The sequence below is a fragment of the Schistocerca serialis genome, chromosome 2 (genome assembly GCF_023864345.2).
Source record: "Schistocerca serialis cubense isolate TAMUIC-IGC-003099 chromosome 2, iqSchSeri2.2, whole genome shotgun sequence".
Lineage (NCBI taxonomy): Eukaryota > Metazoa > Arthropoda > Insecta > Orthoptera > Acrididae > Schistocerca > Schistocerca serialis.
Genome location: NC_064639.1, coordinates 1,033,596,066 through 1,033,610,972, shown reverse-complemented (window position 1 = coordinate 1,033,610,972; position 14,907 = coordinate 1,033,596,066). Strand labels below are relative to the sequence as shown.

Sequence of the window (14,907 nt, the reverse complement as noted above, 5' to 3'; positions counted from 1 at the left end):
TTCTTGAGTACTTACACTAACTCTGATTTTCTTCTCTAATTCGCTAAAACTGAACAACCTCAATGTGCTCTTCTATGGTAGACTCATTGTATGTGAAAATCATACAACGACCCAAATAAAAACAATAAAATGCTTTTTCCAGCAGCTTTTGTTTGGATTTTACTTTTCGATTGGTAATTCAAACAGGCATTAAAATATTTCTAAGTCCTTTACTTGTTATTTCATCGTTTTCTTGCTCCTTAAGACTTCTTTTGTGAGACAACTGTTCGTGAGTAGTTACTTGTAATAATCTGGAATTTCTCCGAAGAACGATGGAGTTTTGGTCAGTATCCGTCTTATGAAAATTGGCACGTTTTCTAAATCCATTCTCTCGTTGTCAGTAACAGTTCGGCGTATGACGTTTCTGAAGTATAATGCCATCTCCTAGAGTCAGTGTGTTCTCAACACATTCGGTGTAGTAAAAAGCCGTTTGAATAGCTATGTTTTCCGATTTATGCCTGTTTTGTGAAGTTGCGAAATATTGTTCATTCTGCCGGCCGCGGTGGTCTCGCGGTTAAGGCGCTCAGTCCGGAACCGCGCGACTGCTCGGTCGCAGGTTAGAATCCTGCCTCGGGCATGGATGTGTGTTATGTCCTTAGGTTAGTTAGGTTTAAGTAGTTCTAAGTTCTAGGGGACTGATGACCACAGAAGTTAAGTCCCATAGTGCTCAGAGCCATTTGAATTTTTATTGTTCATTCTGATCTCGGATATGTAATGTAATTGTCCATTTGATACGTATGCTGTAGAGTAGATTCGAAAGGGCATGTAGCATAACATATCAGTTACTGGCAAACTGGTCATTTTTTCATTGTGAGATGACAGTATTTATTCACATACTACATGGTACGCTTACATAAATATTGCGTCTCAGAGAAATTTGTACTACAGAGAATAATGTAGACTATTAATACGGTAATATATGACCACCTTTAGGCAGTAGCAAATTGGCAAACGTGTTGTGCGAAAGTATTACTGTTAATACAATAAACTGAGACAGTAAACATGTGAAATCTGGTAAAGTTGGATATTAATACATACGATTCGATATACTTATTTAAAAACGTTGCATCTGATATCTTTATTAATTTGTAAATCACTGAAACATGATTAGCTGAACACCAAATTTTAATATGAAAATGTTTAGCAGGGTACAAACAAATATAGTCTTCACCTTATATTTCTAAACACATTCTGCGGAGCTCCGGCGCAAAGCTGGAGTTACATTAATTTATTCATCTGTGTACACGTTGTCTGATGGAACATTTTGTTTATTTAATTAACATGAGTCTGTATTTATCTCGAAAAATTGACATTCTTCCTAACATACCTACCACGCAAAAACTGTTGGTCTTCTGTTCTCTTTGATCCGCACCTAAAGCACAGCCTGAGCTACCAATTGCACTATGCGTGACTCATCTGTCGGCGAAGTTAAGAGTTACTTCAGTTTTTAAACGTTTGCTCTAATTTTTTTCTCTGCATGCAACTTTTTGGCTAATTTTTCTAGAGTTGTTTAATTTAAAATAATTGTGGCGTATTCTGCAAAGGCAAATCCTCTTGTTAACCTCATAAACGAACTTTTGTCCTAAGACGAATTATGTATTCCAACTTTTAATTATTTCTGTCTTCTGTTTGTTTTTATAATATAAAATTAAACTGGTGTTGGGCTCGTGCAAGTGCTAAAGTGACTTGCTTTTTTCATTATTCCTTATTTTTCTCATTTTCATCCACATTTAGACCAAAATTTAGGTCACTGATCTCACATAAACAACACATTAATTTTTTTTAATTACGTGGCCACACCCGCCAGCCGTATCAGTGATTTATTTTGCACGGCAAAAGTAAGTATCTGTTCTTATCATGTGTTAAATCAAAACTAATATTCATTCGTATCTGTCCCTTGGAGAAGAGTAAAAAGCTCGTAGTCATCTAATGATTAATGCGAAGGCTGAGAGGCTATTCAGCGCAGTGCCAATATTATGGAAAACTTTCATTATGAGATGGGGTCCAAGCCATCAGAAAGCGTCACAAGGTTCACGGAAAAATAGATGGCTACAAAGCGTTCCCACTTATTTGCTTATCGAAGTCCTATATTAGACAGCAAAAGGAATGAAAATCAACAGCAGTTTTTCCCAGATAGTAAGTCAAATGTGCATCAACTCTGGTTGAAATACTTCGTTCATCGTAAGAATAAACCTGATGTAAGCAAACACAAACGCAATGATTGGTCAGCAGTCATAGGTCACATGCACTGGTGTTGTTCCGCTCTTGGGTTTAGGTTCAACTTACGTATTAGATACCATTAACGTTTTTCTCAATCTCTTTTAGTTACGCAATTTTTCTTTCTAAAATAGTGTACAGTCTGAGTCTGTGTAATCGCTACTTGTACTCTGATTGTCTCGTCGTTAGTACGTACTGTGTAAATGGATGACACTGCTTCCTACTTTGTAGTGAAACAGGCGCGCAGAACACCGTTAATGACAAAAGACGACTTGTTCTTAACGTTTTTCAGAAGACTACAGATAAACTCGACTTTGAAGTTTTTCAAGAGCCACTATTCACTATTCAACAGAGCAGTTTGCAAATTACGTGCGCAGCGCAAGCTGTAGCGTCGGTAAGCATTAAGTTAGTGATCTATAGAGTAGCGATTTGAATCTCGTTATGTGCTGTAATTCTTCCCCTCGGCTTAAATACCTAAATCATTTAAATATACGTTAATTAACTCATACTTACGCATCATTTTTCAACAAAAATCCGTGTCTTCTTGTTTTTAATCACATATTGCACGCAAAATTCTGGTTTTCATTGTAAATATAAATTCTTAATGATCGATATGTTATAAAAGATTGTTAAATATTGTTTAAGATAAGACACCATTACACAAATTTTCGGGAGAAAAATGAAAAATCAAACTTTATTTGGATATGTCCATTGTTTTGTAGGACAGATGTGGTCTCACACGAGCCACAGTGATAAGTGTCGTAGAAACATGGAATACATTAATTTTCACGGCGTCGAGCACACTGTAGAAATGCTGCATTTTTACAATTGTCACCATACCACTGCAATCTGGACTCAATAGAACGGACCTGTCGCGAGAAATAACAAGACATTTAAGGCGCCAGACGTACTGGAACTAATGCGCGAAGCTTTCTGACACGTCACTATCGAACGATGGTGAAATGAAATGTAGAACAGCACGTCATGAAAGCGGAGGAGAAACTGTGGATATTTTGCTGGCATGGGGTTCTGTTGCTGATCGTGTCGTTATCAACGTAGCAGTACTGAAATGTATTCCTCGCAGTCGGATACGGAAGGAGTTCAGAGATTACCAGACGAGTGAGTAATACCTTCAGTGACTTCAATATTTAACTGTATGGGAAATCCCAGCATTGCGCTTTTACGCCATATATCGCTCGTTCACAAAAATTACACTTGTTTAAGTCGGGAATTTTCATCACTCTCATTTTTAACTACAATTCTACGTTAGCTTCGATTTAGAGCCTGTAATTTTTTCTTCCGTTCACCTAAGAAGGGTATTCACTGAGTTTGGCCTCTATTATTTCCTTCTGTTTAAAAATTAAATGATAGTCGAAGCTATATTGCTCTCTGCTCGTCTCTTTTTACTCCTTTTTATCATGTCGATCCGAGTAGCAACTCGATTTAGCCATCAATAACACATAATTACAATGTACATGGAATTGAATAAAAGAGTGCAGAAATGCATATTTGCAAGTGGAGAAAGCTAAAGCCATCACAAGTGTGTCCACTATAGGCTATTTTCGCAACAATTAGATAATAGGTAGTTAAAACTGTGTTGAGTTACAGTTCACACTATTCCTGAAATATCTTCAGAAGCAAGACAAAAAAAAAAAATACAATATGTACACCATTAAAACCTAGAGGTAGTGCCCAGTACTCTTAAGGAACTGAACAATCACTTTATAAAGGCGAATGTCTTTGATAAATAAATTGAAGTAGCTGATTGAGGGATGCAGTATCCCATACTCAGCAATGTCTTCAGTAAGTCCAATCGTTCGCAGTCAAAGATGCGATTGACTTCAGCTTCCGACTCAGGATCATACTCACATGGCGGCGAAGTGTAAACGTTGATCCGATGTAGATGTTGAGAAAAAGAGGCGTGAATGAAGTGAAGTCGTGTAATAGTAGAAACCGTGGATCGGTCCAAATACGTTCTCATGAACCAAGACTGTGATGGAGTCGGAGGTTGGAGCACTGCATAATAACCGCATTTCTCTTGCTGGGAAACGTTCCACGCCTCTTGCCATTGTTACAGATCCAGGACAGTGCCTGAAGTTATCGCTTGCTTGGCTAATGCGTCGACTTCCTCATTATATAGGGTACCTGCGTGGGAAGGCGCCCCACAGCAAATGGATTGTCCTCCCCAACCGTCTGCAGCAAATACAGGGTGAGTCAGGAGGAAAGGTACAAAAAATGGTTCAAATGACTAAGCACTGTTGGACTTAACATCTCAAGTCATCAGTCCCCTAGACTTAGAACTACTTTAAACCTCACCAACCTAAGGAAATCACACACATCCATGCCCGAGGCAGGATTCGAACCTGCGACCGTAGCAGCAGCGCGGCTCCGGACTGAAGCGCCCATTACCGCTCAGTCACAGCGGCCGACGAACGGTACATGATTTGAAGGGTGAGGGGTGATAGTATATAGTCTTAGTGATTCTGAACAAAAAGCTTCATATGGACGTATGTCCTATTCCGAATGGTTTCCGAGATAGAACACATTCAGTATCAGTTTCGTACGATTGAATAGCTGGGAAACCGCACCCTCCAGCGAAATCGTGTAGCAGTACAAAATTAAACTATATTAAATTTCCTACAAAAAAGGTCCTATTTATTTTTTTCTCTACAACTAATGATTTGTGCGAAGAGAGCACGAGGATGTCGAAAAACTTGCTCGACGAGTATGTGCTGTAGCTTTCGTAGTTTCTGTAAGCCAATTTGAGGTAGTATCCCGACTTGACACACAAGTGTCCCGTGTTAAACTGTTCGTCTCATCTTGCTACCTCAATATGCTACCTCAAATTGGCGAGTTTTTCAACATTCTCGCGCTCTTTTCACACAAACTATTAGTTCTAGAGAAAAAAATGAATCGGACCTTCTTGTAGGAGATTTAATATAGTTTGATTTTGTACTGCGACACGTTTTCGTTGGAGGGTGCGGTTTTCGAGTTATTCAAGAAAAACGTGCAAAACTGACATAAAATGTGTTCTATCTCGGAAACCATTCAGAATAGGGCATACGTCCATATGAAGTTTTTCTTCAGAATCACTAATACTATCACCCCTCAAAGCATGTACCTTTCCTCCTGACTCACCCTGTATATTCCGAAATCACATCCAAGACTCAGTGGTTAGTTGTTCTGTTCCATCTCCGATGTCGAATATTTTGAAGAACGCTTTGAGAATCCGACACAGTTAATATCTTGGGGAAGGAAGTGGAAGAGACACACTTAAGAGCATCCAGAACTGCCACCCCCACCGTAAATATAGAAGCGCTTGGGAGGCAGGTCGAAGGTTTTCCGGATCTGAATCTGAGGGCAGAGGAATGCACATCCAGTATACTCTCCCTGAGGAAATTTGGATCCATCGGTATATACACAGAGATGACTGAATTCACTATTGACATTAACTCTTTCCAAGCAGTTTATATTAAAATAAAAGACTGGAATATGGCAACTGAATGTATGGAGATAGCAGTCAAAAAGCGGCAAATGTGATGAACGTCGTATAGAACCTATGAGAGGTGACCAAGTGTCAAAGCTGGTTCAAACGGACGGAGCTTTATTCATTCTGTAGGAGGCAGTCCATAGTATGCGCATGCAGTCTCTACTTTGGTAGACAGAACTGTTCACAAAGGCCATGCCTTGGATGTAGAATTTATCCGATAACATCTGGCGTCTAATGCTCAAGGGCATCTCCGCTGCTTTCACTAAAAGATGGTTGGTGGGCGTGGGTCGCACGGCTCCAAGAAAGGTACTGATGGCTCTATGTTGAAGAGTTTCTAATTTGGTGACCTGAAGTTTTGGTGCATTGTGGTACAGTCGACAGCCATAGTCTAGCCGAGATCGAATAATCTGCCGGTATATGGTGAGTGAACTACTCAGGTGCGCTTCCCATCACACACAGGTGAGTGATCGAATTACGTTGAAGCCTTCTTCACACTTGGTAACAATGGATCGCATGTGAGGCGCCCAGCTTAGCCTACAGTCAAAAATCAGCCCCAGAAATCGAGCGTGAGATTTTGTGTGTGAAGTGTATGTTCCACACGTAGTGTGACCATCAATGCGAGCCGATATCGACTTGTAAAAGGGGAAGATTACTGATTTCTCAGCCGAAATCTCTAGCCCATTACTCAACATCCATTGATCAGTGTACGCAATGATCGTGAGTAATGGCATCTTGCCCTGAGGATACGAAGCGACAGTGGAATAAACACAGACATCGCCTGCATAATGCAATATTTTCGTGTGGGGTTGTGATTATGGGCTGTAGATCATGCAGATACAAAGTATACAGGAGCGGGCTTAAAACTGCACCCTGAGGCAAGCTCTTGGAAACAAGAAAAGGTCCGATCAAGTTTCGTTTGTAACGGACGTAGATGGTTCTTTGAGCGAAGAGGGTGCAGGTGGCATACATCATCCGTGGAGAAGTTCAGAACCCTGCCCGAGAGAATTGGTAAAAGACTGTGATCATACGCTCCCTTAACTTCCAGAAAGGCAGCGACCACCGCTTTTTCATTTGAAAGGCCGATGTAATATCCATAGCAAACAAATATAGATTGTCCGTAGTCCCTTTCCCTTTTCTGAAGCAGTATTTATGCCAAGTGATCAAATTACGATTTTGAATCCATCATTCCAATCTCATTTTAACCATTCGTTCCAGCGTTTTGACGAGGGACTGATGACCCTGTTGTTCGGTCCCTTTATCCTTCAAACCAACCTATCAGCATTTTGACAACACACGACGACAAAGCTGTCGGTCGATCATTAGAGGCCACATTTGAATCTTTGCCACTTTATAGAACTGGAATTATTACTTGCGTCTTCTATGTTGCTAAGAAGTCCTTGTGTATCCAGTACCGGTTACAAACGTATAAGAGCAAATCTCTCCCTTCTGCGTGCAAATTCGCAAGCATAGAATAATGAATAAATCGATACCTGGACAACTGCCACTCTAAGATTTAATAGCCTCATTGAGCTCTTCTTTGGAGGAAGGACGAAGGAGAAAATGGTGTCGGTCTTCTTAGACAGAAGACACACGAGTCAAGATTGGCGCAACTGTATGTATGAATTCCTCTAGCCAGGCAGTGGTAACAGGAAGAGGCGCGGGGGGGGGGGGGGGGGGGATAGTCGACTAGGCTAGTTCTGAAAGCCTTTGTTTTATGCCAGATGCTTGCCATACTGGTTCCATTATCGAGGGAAGAACAAAGTTTTATCCAACTGTTTTTTTTTAAGGAATTTGTTAGCTCGCGCATTTGCTTTTCGAAGAGCCAAGAAGTTATCCAAAGTGGAATTATGACGATAGGTTTTCAAAACAAGTCTGCGCTTAGCAACTTCTCGGGAGCATTTGGCGTTCCACCAAGGAGGGGAAGGTACTTCATAACTGTGTACTCTTTTTGTTTTTTCTTAGAAATGCCGACATCCTCTGCAGCATTAATAGAGAGTTGATTAAAACTTGATATATCTTTATCCGGTAAGTCACGTCTCATGTTTACGAGCCCCCAACGAACTGCCCCTTTTATGTGAGTCCCGCTAGAGGCCGAAGCTGCCTTAATAAGTGTCTCTAGGTGGGGAGCGTTACACAACGAGACAACTGGAAAAGTTTTGTAGGCAGCTTGTACCTGGACAGCAACTGATTCGATGTCGGCACAGTTGACGTGCAATGGGTGTGACTGATGTGGCAGCGAGGTCTTTACTAGTTATAGCGACGCCTCCCCAGTCATCGAGCCTGTCCTCCCGTACTATGAAATAATTTTGAACCACGTTTCGCATAACACAACTGTATCCGACTGACCAATGAACAGTTCTCGTTGCAAGCTTCCTCTGGTAGAGTTACCCGATCTCGCGTTACTGTTAAAGAGAGATTGAAGTGAGCCGGTGACGAGTTGTCTGATATCGGAATGATTCGTAACACTGTTTTGTCTCGTATTTTGCAGGACAATATGAATAAAATTGTGATATATGGAGAAGTGGGTGGTGATTTCGTCACACCCGCGGTACAAAATCACCAACAACAACCGACTGCCCAGAGGTTACATCCAGATGCAGCTTCCTAGCCAGCTCCTTCAGGACCTACATTGGACAACACCGTGGCAGTTGCCAGCCGCTAGTTGGCGGTTGTTCGGAGCACCCGGCAGAAGAGCTGATGGAGTTGTCGGAACAGGAATCCTCCGGCTTCTCCGCCACGAGCAACAAGCGACAAAGTGAGGTTAGTCTTGATTTAAAGAATTCCAAACCTCTGTACCGGGCACCAATCACGTCTCATCTGCTAATGATGTTGCAAATGTAGCTGATCCCCCTACAACAACTACTTCTCGTCTCAGTCCTAAAAACCATACTGTTCTCAACGTTCCACCTGTAGGATCTGTACCTATGAAAAAGTATCTGCAATTTTGCAAACGTGCAGATAGTGGGCCGTACGTTGTTTATATGGAAAGTCAGGACAAAAATTTTGGCCGTCTCTACCCTATGTCTCTCGGGAAATCCTTGCATCTCTCCTTGTCAGAAATGAAAAATGCTATAGTAAATATTTCTTCAGCAGGAAGAACCAAAGATAAGCCTTGTCTGGAGTATCCACTTCTACCTTATTTCTTAGCTACCAGTGCGGTTCTGAAGTCTAAAAACATAGAAGCCTATATTACTTCTTTTGTTGTCCACAGACTGGGAGTAATCAGGAAAGTAGACCTAAGCCTTGCGGAGATTTTGGAAGCTGTAAAATCTCCCTTCCCTTTTATAGGCTTTCGGAAGTTTACGAAGAGAGGTTGTAAAGACCAAACTGTCAACGTGCAAACCTGCTTGTTAACCTTTTACTTTCAAACATTGTCGGAAGCTGTGTCTATCCATGGCACAATATGTCTTGTAGATACTTATGTGCCCGCTGTAATGCAGTACTTTAAGTGCCTTCGTTATGGGCGCGTCAGTAAACAATGTCGATCCCAGATAAGAGGCGTGAAATGTAGTGGGCCACGTTCTGTTGAATCTCCTATCACTATTTGCGCTCACTGCGGAGGAAAACACACAGCAACGGATCTGTCCTGCCCTGAGCACCATGTACGGCGACGAGCTCAAGAATTAGCTACGTTCAACAACACTGACTCCAGGGATGCGCTGTCTCTTGCTCGTATGCCAACCTAGTCATCTGTCACCGGCTGTCAACAACATTTCTTTCCGGTGCCAATCGCTGCTGCTCCTACAAACTTGAGCGCTCCGGACTTCCAAAACTCCCAAGTCTTCAAGCTGCTGCCCGCCCCAAGAGTTCCCAACGAGAAAGTGGGGACGGTACCTGTCTGTGAATGTGCCTCGGCAAACAAACATTGCCTACCGATCTCCCCTGCGGCAAGCGGAAGTAAACAAACATACTAATGTCCGTGAGTGGTCTCCGTGCCGCAGCCTGTTATATCCAACTCATCTTTCGCCCACCCCTATAAACCAGAATCCTTATCAGTCTGTTTGCTCGCACATTAGCAACTCCAAAGTACCGAACCAAAGGCAGGCTCCAGTTCATGCTGAACTCATCGATTAGATGGCGGGGCTTGTCGCCACAGAAAGTTAAGTGTTAAAGTATGGTACGTGTAATTGTACCGAACGCGAACCTGTTATGCACACACACGAGAAGGTAAAGACAACCGTCACAAGGAAGGAGAACTGCGTAGCACGTCTGGAAAATGGTTCAAATGGCTCTGAACACTATGCGACTTAACTTCTGAGGTCATCAGTCGCCTAGAACTTAGAACTAATTAAACCTAACTAACCTAAGGACATCACACACATCCATGCCCGAGGCAGGATTCGAACCTGCGACCGTAGCGGTCGCCCGGCTCCAGACTGTAGCGCCTAGAACCGCACGGCCACTCCAGCCGGCACACGTCTGGAAACTGTCGCGTCACCGAGATAACTGTTTTACGTCTTCTGCAGCTTTACACATCACTGCAGGTTGGATCACTTGCCTGGCCAGTGCTGTGAAAGTTAAATGCTCCGGTAAAGCTGCTGAGCCCATTCATCGTCGAGCCAATTTACTCGTAACGCAAAGGATAAAACGTATCCTCATTATAGTACTTGACTGTACTCGGAGACAGCGTGGCATCCTATCCACGTGTAACGAAATCCAACGAGGTTCCATAATACATAGGGTAATGTTTAGATCAGGTTTATTCTCACGATAAACGGAGTATACCTCCCGTCACTTCCATTCCAAGAGTAAAATCTCTTTAGCACCGTCACCAATCAGCCCTGTAACCACGAAAACTATATATTCGACACCAATATCGTTCGTTTTCAGTCTTTTTACATATCACAACCTTCACACCAGCACCGTACTTTAAAGAGTTCTGATGTTTATTGCTCCCAACAGTTACTTTTTCCGTTGTGTTAGGCATGTGTTTAGCATATGTAGTTGAAATTTCTCCATTCGTTCCGGAGTTTTATATACATGTCACCACTTTCTTACTCCCTCCCACCGTCCCCAATGCAGCTCCCATCCACCACCACTTTGACATTTGTGTCTTAGTACATTTTTATATACTCATGAACTTGCCGAGAGATCGACAAGGTAAATTAATTTTGTTTCTAGTCTTTTTACTGGCAAGTATAATACGCATATATGAGAGAGAGGAGGGAGTCGCAAAAGTCTGCTAACATAAAAAGGTAGTTCATTAGTTTTACTATTTGAGTACCAAAACACCTGGCGACAGTTGAGGTAGTGGGTATTAACTGCTGACTGGCAGTAGCAATAAAAATGTTTCTGATAAAGGGTAATATCTAACATAAATTTAAGTGTGTCTTCTGAAATTATCTTGTGTGTAGTCTCTTACGAAAGTGAAACGTATACGATAAGCAGTACAGACAAGAAGTGACTAGAAGCTTTTGAAATGTGGTACTTCACGGGAATACTGAAGATTAGAAGAGCTCATTGAATAACTGAAGAGGTACTGAATCTAACTGAGGAAACAAAGGATGTATACAACCACTTGACTAAATAAAGGGATCTGTTGATAAGACACATCCTGAGGAATGAGGAAATCGTAATTTTGTGATGGATGAAGTGGATGTAGGTTGCAGTAGTTTTTTACAAAGAGGATTGTATAGGACAGACTAGAGTGGAGAGTTGCACCAGAACGTTCATCGCGCTTACGATATGAACAATGACGTCAGCAACAACAAAAACAACAGCAATGACAACAACTACAGCGACGACGAATGGCCGCGCGGGATTAGCCGAGCGGTCTAGGGCGCTGCAGTCATGGCCTGTGTTGCTGGTCCCGGCGAAGGTTCGAGTCCTCCCTCGGGCATTGGTGTGTGTGTTTGTCCTTAGGATAATTTAGGTTAAGTAGTGAGTCAGCTTAGGGACTGATGACCTTAGCAGTTAAGTTCCATAAGATTTCACACACATTTGAACATTATTATTATTATTATTATTGATTACGAATGACAACAACAGCGACGACGACGATAAACTAACCGAAAACACTAGAGGTAATAGGCATCGACACTGCAGAGATCTATAAAAAATGCTTATAGGATTAATGGTGTAAACAATAAAGCACTGCACAAGTTACTTTTTTTTCATGCATAGTGCGACGCTTTTCAGGACTATATTCCCACTTTCACGTCATAATATTTGCATTAGTATTGTATGTGGTGTGTACGTTCTTCTGCTTCTCTTGCTCTGCAGTCGTCTTTTTATGGTTTTAGCGCATTGTGCCACCTCCATTGCTCAGAAATTCACATACACGAATCACCCCTCACACTGTTTCCATGTATAGAATCAAAACAGGGGACCAAAAACCACAGACAACTACGAAACTGGGGCCTCGTTTTATTATTTAGATCATGAACGGCCCAGTTACAGGCTTTCGAAAAACCTGTAGTATGACGAAGGGAATTGGGTTATCATATTACTTCACAGGTGCGCTTAGGATTATGTTCGGTCACGAGATGCTATTGCGAATCCTGTTGTTTAGACTAAATGTTATTTTCTTTCTTCGGTTTGAATGGATTATTTCGAGTGGTCGGTCCCTCCTTTGTCGTAGCAGGTTGTTATGATTCGCACTTCCGCCTGTTATTGCGCTATTGACCGCGGCGTGCAAGCGGCATCTGCATGTCAATGGAGGATAGATGAAACGCCTCACACCACCCTTTGTTGCGCACGAGCACCTTGGCCGAAAAGATCGCCCGCTGCCTTTTCAGTCTGCACTGGCAGTGGTATCCCATATGAATAAGAGTGTCTCCTCTCGAGACAGTCGATGAAGCACGCCGTGGCCGCCCCTCCCCCTCCCTACACAACAACCCCCTCCTCCCGTCCCAGGCAGTCACTTGCGAGCCATCAACTCCACATCTATCACCCTCGCACTCCGTACGTGAAATTACGCTAATGTATGGATGGGACGCGGAGGGTACCGGGCGGGGTTAGGAGCCAGCCATTCCGATCCGGAACGTGTTAATCCCGTGGGAGCGGGACATCGCGCTTTAAAGACGACGCGTCGCGGCGGTGCAGTAAGGAGAGGAGCGCGGCTAGCGCACAATGGCCCGCGGCACAAAGGCCGTGCATCAAACGCCAAACAGCCGTCGGCCGTCTGCGGCGCTTTATTGAGATTTAAATCGATGTCGCTGCTGCTGCTGCTGCTGCTGCTGCTGCTCGCGTGTTGTCCTAAGGCGGCCGCTTGTTTTCACAGGTCGTGGGCCACGCCAGGGGCATCGTTAGCACACAGCTGACGATGAAACGACGAAACCCCGGCAGCCTGCGGTCATTGGGACAACCCGAGGATGCCTCAGCAATGAGAAACACATATCTCGGCTCCGTCGACGCATATTGCGAGAGGAGGATGGCATCCACAGATGAAAATTAAACGCAAAATTTGAATTCCCACTGTGTCCAGACACTTATTAGTGCATTTACTCCCTTTGTTCAACACACTATAGCCTGATTAAAATTACTTGGTAACTGAAATTTCACACGCTGGAGCTGTCTTCCTTCAAGATCAATCAACGTCACGTCCAAACTGTTCGCTGTTGACAAGCTGCCGCTTATGGTCTGTTCACTTCCACTATTTGGCTACTGTTGTGTAAGGATAATGCATATTTCGTAACAGTCGTGTGTGTGTGTGTGTGTGTCTGTGTGTGTGTGTGTGTGTATTCGTCAAATCCGAAAAAAAATGTTCAAATGTATGTGAAGTCTTCCTTTGGTCGTCCTCCCTTCTCATTCATTTCAACTGGAAACTTCCCTTGTTGTGAAGGTGATGGAGAAACTGCACCCTTCTTCAATAATCCTGACTTCAGCCGCAGATCCATGTTAGAAGTAATAAACTGGTCAAAAATAGACTTATGAAATAGGTGGTGCACTGACAAAGCAAGTTTAACATTTAATGATGCCTGGGGCCGCATACGTGCCAGCCAGCGCTGTGATTGGTCGACAAAGCTCGCTCCGCGCATGCGTAAAAGGTTTCAGCGCATCGAGTGCCGTGAGCCGGGGCACAAACGACCCCCGTATTGTTGCGAAACAGTCGATCAGAGAAGCCGCATTGTCCGGCACTAAACTGCGTATACGTTCTCACTTACGAACCGCAAAGGCTGCTTGGGGATACGACCTGAAGTAAAAGTACACATGTTTTTCACACGAAAGAAATAGTGATGAATTTGATTTTCACATTTTTATTCGATAATTTTACTCATTATTTTACACGATTTGGTGAAAGGAGGCCGTAGACCCCCTAGAAAGAGCACGCGGATCCCTAAGGGGTCCGCGGACCACAGGTTGGCAAGCCCTGGCTTAGTGTATTCGTCTCTTGGTCTCCCTCTACGATTTTTACCCTCCACGCTGCCCTCCAGTGCTATATTTGTGATCCCTTGATGCCTCAGAACATGCCCTACCAACCGATCCCATCTTCCAGTTAAGTGGTGCCACAAACTCCTCTTCTCTCCAATTCTATTCACTACCTCCTCTTTAGTTATGTGATCTACCCATCTAATCTTCAGGGATCTTCTGTAGCACCACATCTCAAAAGCTTCTATTCTCTTCTTGTCCAAACTATTTATCGTCAATGTTTTTCCTTCCATACATGGCTACACTCCCTACAAATACTTTCAGAAATGACTTGCTGACACTTAAATCTATACTCGATGTTAACAAATTTCTCTTCTTCAGAAACGCTTTCCTTGCTATTGCCAGCCTACATTTTATATCTTCTCTACTTCTACCATCATCAGTTATTTTGCTCCCCAAATATCAAAACTCCTTTACCACTTTAAGCGACTCATTTCCTAATCCAATTCCCTCAGCATCACCCGAGTTGACTACATTCCATTATCCTCGTTTTGCTTTTGTTGATGTTCATCTTATATCCTCCTTTCAAGACACTGTCGATTCCGTTCAACTGCTCTTCCAAGTCCTTTTCTGTCTCTGAGTCTCTGATATAATTACAATGTCAAGTTTTGCTATTATGTTATGTAAATATTTAGAAATAGAATACCAAGAACGAAAGGCTCGCATTAGAAAGGGCGTAAGCCAGGTATGTATTATACCGAAACTGCTATTCAGTCTGTAGCCTACATCGAAGAAGCTGTGACGTAAATTAAAGAAAGATTCAAGAGTGAGATTAAAATTCACGTCGAAAG

At 42.8% G+C, this 14,907-nt stretch overlaps 1 long non-coding RNA gene across 2 annotated transcripts in view; it reads left to right on the top strand.

Annotated features, from left to right (window-relative positions):
• The window catches only part of LOC126458455 (uncharacterized), a 130,105-nt gene that overhangs the window by 53,299 nt on the left and 61,899 nt on the right, over window positions 1-14,907 (top strand). For both annotated transcript variants that reach the window (XR_007585636.1, XR_007585637.1), the window contains exon 3: window positions 8,235-8,506. This is a non-coding gene — a long non-coding RNA (uncharacterized LOC126458455). The remainder of the gene's footprint in view (window positions 1-8,234; window positions 8,507-14,907) is intronic.